We start from the raw sequence: 10,713 nt of genomic DNA on the forward strand, positions 1-10,713 counted from the left end.
CTCCCAATATCTAAGACCCTACCATCTACGCTACCTCGCAATGTAAAATCGCCAAAACACATTTCTGTGATACCAAAGAACAATTCATGGCGGCATGACGATCTACTCCCGATCTACCGGACTGCTTTAAAAATATTTTTATAAATGCCGACCTATCAGTGGTTACTTTAGCAAAATGACGAGCCTTTGTTGCAAGCACCAAAAGGTGTTATGAGCTCACATCACTCACAGATGGGGCTTCCCGTAAAACAGCTCCACTGTGGTGGTGACTACTCCAGCAGATTGCCCAGTGTCTCTGCCTCAAGTGGCAGTTACTACTGCCTGAAACTACTTCATCTCTGGATCAGGATGGTTCAGCATGGGTGATATAAGAAGGAGTGGACCACAGTGTCTCACCACAAGAAGAAACCCAAATGACTTTTACTCTGCTCCGGTACATTTCTAACCAACTACCTAGGGCAGTATGGCCCACTCATAACAGCCCGCGGCTGGCACGTTAACATCTGGTTCTTTTACCTTCTGGATCCCTCTATGAATGCTTTAGTGATCTAGCTTAGTCCGCTTTCTCGACCTTTATCACTCCTTTCCTTATATCGTTTTCCCTCTCCTCCCCCATTCCATCTTTGAGAACTTTGTTCTCTTTCTCTCTGTTATTTACACGGTATATCTCTGTACTAACCTACCAATGATTCTTTGCAGTTATTGTTACTGTTACGGATTTACCTTTTGGGCGTTTCCTGTCACCATGTAGTCACTGAGTGGTATCATTGGAAATTTGATCTCCTTATCATGGGCTCCCCGCCTTGACATGTTTAACCCTTCTGATTTAATAGTGGTATATAGCGATATTTGCTCTCTCCACAATATTAGTTAATGTAATATCTCTCAGTGTTGAAGGTCTAAATTCCCCTTTCAAACAAACAATCTCTTCTGTGGAGAGAAGCTCGTGATTCACGACATGTTATGTATACAAGAAACACACCTAGATCTGAAATTTTTTTTTTTTTTTACTTTCTCATACGGTGTCCGTCTTGGTGAAAGACACTATAGCATTTCAGCTGCAATTTTTGATTAGTGATCCGGAGGGTCGCTATATTATTGTCTTATGCATGCTGACTAATGTACAATTTACACTGGTTTCCCTTTATGCTCCGAACACCCGACAGTATTCTTACGTAAAGAAATTGCTTCTTACTATTGAACATGCCAAGACAGGCCATCTATTGATAGTGGGTGATTTTAACACAGCTATCAGTCCATCTGTGGATTCTACTAGCCTACACCACTAGCAAAACTCCACACACTTTACGACATCTGGCGCATACAACACCCGACAGAATGGGATTAAACCTACTACAGGGGTCCCTCAAGTTACAATATGAATTGGTTCCAGGACAACTATTGTATGTTGAAACCATTGTAACTTGAGTAATCGGTTCCAAAGCCCCAAAATGGCATTCAAGATAAAGAGAAAATGAAGATTTAGGAAAAATAAGCAGATCACTAAAGACATATAAAACTAGTCCTTACATATAACAATCAGGACTAGCCACTAGTACAGCTATTTTACCAGAGAAGTGGACTTGATTGGTTGGGAGTCTGAGGCATTGTATGTGGAGTCTAGTGTCAACGTACGATGGGCCAGAAAAGATCATTGTATGTTGAAAATATTGTATCCTGAGGCCATTGTATCTTGAGGGATCATTGTATTCCTATTCGGGTAAAATATATATCCATATTCCTTCCTGGTAAAGAGCTCCTTGATCTCTTAAATTACTAGCTCCACAATAGGTGTCTTAACATGGTCGAATCATACCCCCATTACATAACTCAGAACGCTCTTCCTCACCTCCTTCCACCCTATGGCGTCCTAATAACTACATTCTTCATCACTCCAATTATGCACCATCTACTTCAAATGCTATAAAACAGTACTTTATTAGGACACTCAAGATGTAGAGGACGCTATCCTATGGTGTGCTCACCACTCACAAACCTTCTCCTGCAGTACAATATGGAATACTAAAGAAGAGCTCGCTAGTTTTAACTGAGCAAAACCTCATAGCACTACTATTATTATGCACTTTAGCCTATTCTTGTTTTAATAATAAGCAACTAATAAAAGTTACGTTTTAATCATTAGTATCTGGGGTAAGAGCAGCATTTAAATGCCAGCAAGGCAATAAATAAATTGAATATAAATTATATAAATATATATATATCTCAAGAATAAATGGCGGCACTGGTACACAATCCAATGAGACTAGGGTGCACGTCTCCAGGGGAATAGGCTTCTTACCCCAATGTATAATCCAGAAAAATGGGCGGCACTCCAGAGAAAAGAACAAGTGAACCTTTATTCACCCAGGTGGTGCAACGTTTCGGCTCTGCACCACCTGGGTGAATAAAGGTTCTAGTGCAGAGCCGAAACGTTGCACCACCTGGGTGAATAAGGGTTCACTTGTTCTTTTCTCTGGAGTGCCGCCCATTTTTCTGGATTATATATATATATATATATATATATATATATATATATATATATATATATATATACACACACACACACACACACACACACACACACACATACATACATACATACACGTATTACACGCCCCACTACAGGGTCAATTTGATCCATTATATGGGGGTTACTGCTGATCCCCAAACAGACAGAATTCCCATTTACATGGTCGGAGGGAGCTCTACCGTATCTGGGCATTAAATTCACCTTTCCCTTTCGTAATTTAATAACCGTAAAATTTCCTGTTCTCATAAAAACTAAACGTCCAATATTTTCAGATACTCTAAACTTCCTATTTCACGGATGGGCGTTATATCTCCAATCAAAATGATGCTGGTGCCAAAGATATTGTACTACTTTAGAAACCTTCCCATTCCACTACCCAAGTCTCATTTACAACGAATAATAATGCAGTTTGTATGGAATCATGAGCAAGCTCGAGTCCCCATGCAAACCCTACGCCTACCGGTTGCTAAGGGAGGTCTCGGATGTCCTTGTATTTCATCCTACTGTGATGCAGCTATCATGGATCAAATAAAATCCTCTGTACGCTCTAAAATTGTAGGATTGGATATACCCTGGGGTCCGGAAGTGGTGCTACTTTCCTTAGGTCTTGAATTATTGCAGATGGACCATAGTAACGCACATATTAAATCACTACTAAAACTAAACTGGCTTCTCCGTGGAAGTCTTCATCTACACCCCCGCTTACAGAAATACTATATACAGTGCTAACTGAACTATGGAATATATGATTGCGTGCAGGCAACACTCCCTTTCCACGTTTAGTCACCATTGGGGGAAATGGTTTATTTTCCGTGGGCAGTCTTGTTAAAATAAACATGACATTGGGGATGCTATCGCATTACCTTGTGTTGAGACTGAGTGCGATTCGGGTCGGCCTACATTTGAAGGTGGAGTTATGGCTGTTCAACGGGAAGATTCGAATTCCAGGATCACCCTTTTATTTCATATGTTTACCACTCCCACTACTTGTCGGACACTTGTTCAATAAAACTGTTGCCTACATTTTTTATATAGCTGTGGCCAGGGCCGTTTGAAGGAATTTGGGGGCCCCAAGCAAAATAGACATGGAGGCCCCCCCCGCTGACAGCCTCTAGCGACTTTTCCCTCTGGCAGGGCGACCTGTCAATCAGGTGATGTCACAATACGCCTGTTGTAACTGTAAACACAGCGCTCCTGTCCGTGCCCCGGTCAGTCCCTCATCCCTTCACCTATCGTTCCCTCCGGGCTCTGTTGCCCCTGCACGCCCCGGGCCACCTACCTGCAGTGCAGAACTCATCCCACTAGAACCCATCAATACAAGACAATTCATTGAGAAGCACCGGGCAGGTGACATCATGTCCCCAGTAGCCTCGTCCAATGGGCTTGCGAGCTGGGGGAAGACAAGTGGCCCCACCCATGTCCCACCTCCATCCACGCCCATGTCCCGCCTCCAACCACACCCATGTCCCGCCTCCACCCCTGATTGCTTTTCCGTACTGTTTAGTATTCGACGCAGGTGCGGGATTTACGGGACGAAGAGGAGAACTTGGACGTCAATCAACTAAACATGGGCGTGCCACTGCCAAAAGGTGAATGGACGGAGCCTCTAGGTGCTGCAGCAACGCCCTCATAGCACCTAGAGGCTCATTAGCATATTATAAGTCTTTATTTTAAGAGAACAGCGGCAGGCAGGGAGTTAAACACACACTGTTATGCACTGCTGACATTAGCCCCTCGCTGTCAGTCAGCTACATAACAACGTTTTTTCTGATTGACAGATTCAGAAACCTGAGGCTGTTTAAACACTGTTACAAACATGCTTCAAATGTTTTATATTTATACCTTTTTAGAAGTAAAGTAAGTGATTATCTGGTGTCACAGTCAGACTCAGTCTTGGTCAGGTTAAAAAACTAGCAGCTAGTAGCAGGGCACAGTGGGCACAGTCTGGGCTGGGCACTAGTTGGGCAGGCTGCTGGAGCCTGGAGCTGCTGGAAGAATGATTTCAAATCTCCCTCCCTGCCTCTCTCTCTGATGTCACTTCCTGTGGACTTGACTTAGTTCCTTATCAGAGAGAAGGAGGGAGGGACTGGGAGGCAGGGGAGGAGTGAGGAGGAGTGAGGAGGAGTGAGGAGGAGTGAGGAGGAGTGAGGAGGAGCGAGGAGGAGCGAGGAGACTGGACTGGAGACTATTAAACAGTGAGTGAGCCGCTGCGGCTGCGCTGCCTGCCTGGCAGCCGCATCACTGTAGTGATTGTAAACTGGAGGAGGAGAGTCTAGAGGAGGAGGGGAGGGGGACTGGGGGAGGGAGCGCTCCTCTCAGCTGATTATCACCCGGCCGCCGCCGCAGTGAGTGAGTCACTAGTGAAGTGACAGTGCAGTGCACTCAGGCAGCAGCTTAAATATGCGATCGGACGGACTCCACACTGACTGTCTGCAGTTTCAATGAATAGAATAGAATAATCCTGTGCCCGGGTCTAAAAAAAGGCTTGTACCCGGGCACAGGATTACAAACCCGGACTGTCCGGGTCAATCCCGGACCGGTGGCAACCCTATGGGGCCCCGGGCCAGCTCGGGGCCCCAAGCAATTGCTTGTTTTGCCTGTCTGTTAGCGACGGGCCTGGCTGTGGCTTGTTTAATGTCCGAAAACTCTGTTCACAGTGTTTTTCTGGTTTCTGAACTTCATGGAATATATTGTTTCATTGTATGTCTTAATGTTGTATGTCTCTGACATAACTTAAATAAACAATATGTTATAAAAAACATATATAAAAAAAGGTTACTGTAGATAATGGTCCAAAATCAGGGCGACAGAATCACTTTAAGGCTACTTTCACACTAGCAATTTTGCTAGATTCGGCAGGGTTCGGCAAAAACGCTTCCGTTACTGATAATACTACTATCTGCATCCATTATGAACAGATCCGGTTGTATTATCAGTAGCATAGCCAAGACGGATGCGTCATGAACTCCATTGAAAGTCAATGGGGCGGATCGGTTTTCTATTGTGTCAGAGAAAACGGATCCGCCCCATTGACTTGAATTGTTTTGCTCCGCATCCCAGGACGGAAAACAAACCGCAGCATGCTCTCCGGTATGAGAACGGAACGCATTTTGGAGCATTCCGTTCTGTTTAGTTACGTTTTGTACTCATTGACAATGAATGGGGACAAAACGGAAGCGTTTTTTCCGGTATTGAGACCCTATGACGGATCTCAATACCGGAAAATAGAAACGCTAGTGTGAAAGTGGCCTAAGACAGTGGTGGCAAAGTACATAACAATGTAACTGTGTACCTCTAAATCAACACTACTGTGTTGAAGGCAGCATCTTTAGAGGGTTATGTTTCAGTGTGCCTGCCCCAACTCCTAGTGAAACGCTCAGTGGAGAATCATAAAGTGACATGTGAGCCAGTGCTCTTCAGTGGGGTCTGTCTCACACACTATATGATGGGTACATGCACTTCACCGCAGAGCAGTTCAGAGGGGAAGAGCAGTATGGTCATGCACAGTATGAAGCAGCCATAGCTTTTCTACAAGTGTTAGGCTAGATACACATCATCATTTCATTTTCCGTTCTTCTGATCCATCAAAAGAACAGAAAAAAAATATATATAAAATTCTAATACGTACAAATGGTTCCTTAGTCTCAAAATAATAAAATACTTTCCCCTCATCAGTAATGACAGCAGATGAAGATCACTTAGGCATATTTCATATATTCGTATCCATATTCCATCTGTATTTTGTAATCCAAATTTACATGCACATCACGTGTTATTTAAAATAGTATCACACTGTCAGCCATATTTAATTCTATTTTCAATTAGGAAATACTTTATTTTTCACCCTCCAAGGCCTCATGCACACAACCGTGGTGTGTTTTGCAGTCCGCAAAACACGGATGGCGTACGTGCGCATTCCGCAATTTGCGGAACAGCACGGACAGCCTTTAATATATATGCCTATTCTTGTCCGCAAAGCGCGGGCAAGAATAGGACATGTTATATTTTTTTTAGCGGGGCCACGGAACGGAGCAACGGATGCGGACAGCACGCGGAGTGCTGTCCGCATCTTTTGCGGCCCCATTGAAGTGAATGGGTCCGCATCCAAGCCGCCAAAACTGCGGCTCGGATGCGGACCAAAACAACGGTCGCGTGCATGAGGCCTAAGATGAACTTTTTCCCCCAAAAGTGAGGGAAAAATGTCAGTGCGTTTTATAGGAAGTGCTTATTAGTACAGTAGGACCAGAAAGCGGTGAATACATCGGTCCTTGTGCTAGTAGTAGTACCCACTACCACCTGGTCTTCTTCTGTCGGCACCGCTCTGTGTTGAGATGTGCACACAGCGTGTGTAAACCGTGCAACGTCGGGTAACAGATTGGCAAAAAGGGGAGTTAATTTGTGTTGTCTGATGAACATTAGGGGTCTGTTCTGAGGTTTGATTGGAGCTCTATGCTTAGGTACAATTAAGATTGGGGGTCAGATCTGAGGTCTGATGAAAAATTTTTTTTTCTTTTTGTCTTCTAAAAAAATCTAGGTGCGTCTAATGGGCAGGTGCGTCTTATAAAGCGAAAAATACAGTAAACAGCAGAAAATCTGACACAACAAAGCTTAAAAAAAAATAAAAAAATTACATTTGTTCCCGTCTGTGAATAAGAAGAGTATTTGAGTCTTATTTAATGGTTACTACTCACCTGGGTAGGTATCAGTAGGAAATTCCTCCTTACACTGCTCATTATCCCGCACATCTGTCTCTGCAGGAGGTTCCTCCTTACAATGCACTTCATCCCATGCATAGGGCTCTGTAGGAGGTTCCTCCTTACAATGCACATCATCCCGCATATATGTCTCTGTAAGAGGTTCCTCCTTACACTGGGCATCACCCCTCACATATGTCTCTATAGGAATGTCCTCCTTACACTGGTTCTTACTCCACACATATGTATCTGTAGGAATGTTCCCCGTACGCTCCTCATCACCCCTCACATATGTCTTGGTAGCATTAATATTGTTCAACTCTTTATCCAGATTCGAAAGCTGTGAAAAGAAATATTGAGAATGTCACAGGATAATCAGAGAAGTCACATGGAATGTTATAGAAAAGCAGAAAAATAAATAAAATCATTGGTTATCATGATGACTAGTGATGAGCGAATCGAGCTTCGGATCCTAGATCCGAAGTTGATTCGTTAATACCTTTGTTTAAATGCTGTTTGTTTTAAACTTGAAAACAATTTTAAAACATGCTTCCGAAGTCACCTTCAGTATCGAATTACCAGTTGGTACCAAAGCAGACTTCAGATCCATGTTTTAAAATGGTTTTGAGACCGCCATCATTCGCCATTCCTGAGGGTGGGAGCTGTAAGAGCGGGGAACCGGACCGGCAGCGGGCGCCCTCTCTAAACATGGCTGAACACGAACCCACTTCAGAGCAACTGGCGCAGATTGCAGCGGAGAACGAGTAGGACGAGCATTCGGTGAACTACAGGCCCCCAGCCCAGAAAACTATCGAGGAGATACAAGCTCTGGACCAGGATGATGAGAGTCTGCGCAAGTACAAGGAGGCTCTGCTGGGCCCCGTTCCCAGCACAGTGGATCCCAACGCTCCAAATGTCATCGTCACACAATTGACCTTGGTTTGTGAAGATGCTCCAGGCCCCCTCGAGTTGGATCTAACAGGAGACCTTGAGAAACTTAAGAATCATTCTCCCATAAAGAAGGCGTGGAGTACAGGATCAAAATCAGCTTTAAGGTCAACAAGGAGATTGTGTCCGGACTGAAATATCAGAGGCAGACGTACAGGAAAGGTGTAAGATTGGACAAGACAAACTACATGGTGGGAAGTTACGGCCCCCGTGCGGATGAGTATGAGTTTCTCACTCCAGTGGAGGAAGCCCCCAAGGGTATGTTGGCCAGAGCCTGTTACAATATGAAGTCTCTCTTCACTGAAGACGATAAGAAAAATCACCTCTCCTAGGAGTGGAACCTGAACATCTGTAAAGATTGGAAGAACTAGGTCTGCCCAGAGATGCCCCCGGCGGGGGTCTAACACAGCCCTCCGTCCTCCAACTCTCTGAGAGAAGCTGCCGGATTGTGTCCCAGCTCTGTACCATGTGGTGTCTCCCCCCACAAGCTCTACCTTATGCCCCATAAAAAAAGAAAAAAAAATGCCGAGTGGGATTGACGGTTCTGCCTTGTGTGGGCGCTGCCTTGCCCTGTCCTCCTCTTTTATGTATACTGCAGGATGACAGGGAGGCGGGAGCGTGTCCCGTTTGCTCTCGTTATCGTGCCCGTCATTGGCAGCCAGTTTGTGCTGGGAGTTCATTCCGAGGACTTCTCGCCGTCCACCCTTCTTTATATTCTACCTTATGATCATTGCCTGTGTTATTTCAGTTTATTATTATTATTTTTTTCTCGTTGCTTTAATGATTTTGCATTTGTTGCAGTAGGGGCATTGCCCGGTGCCCCCTTGGTTTCATGTGTGCCTCGCTTTCAAGTCTGCCTGCCGCACGGGGATCATCCCAGAACCAGATGAATCCCTTGCAAATGAAGACACTTCTGTCTAATCCCGAAGGTTTGTTTCTCGCTCCAGTGCAGGTTTCTATAGGACCAAACGTGAGATCCGACACTGTCCAATGTCAGTCCTCCATTCGGGGGCCGGAACACCCACTTTCTAGTAGATGGACTTGAGTGCGTGATGTGCCAGTCTTACGGAGCTGCTTGTCTGTATTCGGCCTGCTTCAATGTCCTAGAGATCTGCCCTACTAACGCTAGTACTGACATATGAATGTGGGGGTTATGCTCAAACGGGCGGCTTAACATCCAGGGGGAAGTTGTGCTTTTCCTTTTCGGTTCAATATTTATTGCCTTTGTTTCAAGTCCTTCCTCTCAGATTCAATCTTCCCACCCTGGGGCCTCCTGGGGGGGTATCGGTATCATTGCAGTCGGGAGAAGCCTTGGGGGTGGGGATAGTTTCTCACCGACAGAGACAATATGTGGTTTATTTTGTATTTGTTATGTCTAATATTTCACAGAAGCCAGAATCGCATGATCCTGACGTCATCTGCTTCCTTTTTATGATAAATAAAACGATTCCAGTTGGCGACAAAAAAAATTTAAAAAAATAAATGGTTTTCGAGCTTAAAAATTGGTGCCTGAAGTTATTCACCACTTCGGGAATAACCCACCTGGCCTCGCTGGAGTACTTACATTTTAATGCTGTACCGAGACCCGTCTCCGTACAGCATTAAAACGACGTTTTGAACGAATCCACTTTGGATCTAGGATGTGAAGCTCGATTCGCTCATCACTAATGATGATCAAAGGTGACAGGACAGGAGTAGTCAACTGAGCCAAATAGCTGTTGGTGTTCTGGAAGCTGAAGAGAGATATCAGTTGACAGCGAACCTCATACACGTGTATATTCAGCATGGCTTGACATGTATCAAGTTGTTTCTCACAGAAAAGGGAGGAAAAGATAGAAGTAAATCCAGCCTCTTTGTTCCTTATTCCCACCAGCAGTCACCAGTACAATGTGATAACATGCAGAAATCTAATATCTATGGTCAGCGGTTAAAGGGTGAAAACCAGGGGACTGCCAGTATGGTTGACTCTGTGGTTCTACACCACTGTCCAAAACAAAGTATAAAAACATATAATACTATGGAATAAAACAAGACTGAACACAAGGACTTCACAGCCCTCTACAGATCATAGGGAATATCTCCATCTACCTGATGATCCTGTGGAAGAAGAGGACTGGGACATCTCTCTGGTGTTCTTCTCTTACTGGATCTTCCTGTAGGAGACACATACAGTGACTGAATTCATTCTTTACATACAGATAATTAAAGGACGGGTGTATTTAGTCCGGTCTATTACCTGGTGATGTGAGGGGCTGGTGGTCCTCCATCATGACATCCTTGTATATATCCTTGTGTCCTTCTACATACTCCCACTCCTCCATGGAGAAATAGACAGTGACATCCTGACACCTTATAGGAACCTGACAACACAATGATACAGTCATCACCCAGACCCCTCCAGTGCTGTTACTGTATAATGTCCCAGCATTCCCAGCAGTGTCACCTCTCCAGTCAGCAGCTCCACCATCTTGTGGGTGAGTTCTAGGATCTTCTGTTCATTGATCTCCTCATGTATCAGGGGGTGAGGTGGAGGCCCCGTGA

The 10,713-nt window shown here is 44.6% G+C and overlaps 2 pseudogenes; one reads left to right on the forward strand and one right to left on the reverse strand.

Moving 5' to 3' along the window:
- The window catches only part of LOC122925171, a 59,015-nt pseudogene extending 48,350 nt beyond the window's left edge, over positions 1-10,665 (reverse strand).
- Positions 7,933-8,543, forward strand: LOC122925170 (annotated as a pseudogene).
- Positions 10,666-10,713: the final 48 nt, after the last annotated feature.

Source organism: Bufo gargarizans, chromosome 1 (assembly GCF_014858855.1).
Source record: "Bufo gargarizans isolate SCDJY-AF-19 chromosome 1, ASM1485885v1, whole genome shotgun sequence".
Lineage (NCBI taxonomy): Eukaryota > Metazoa > Chordata > Amphibia > Anura > Bufonidae > Bufo > Bufo gargarizans.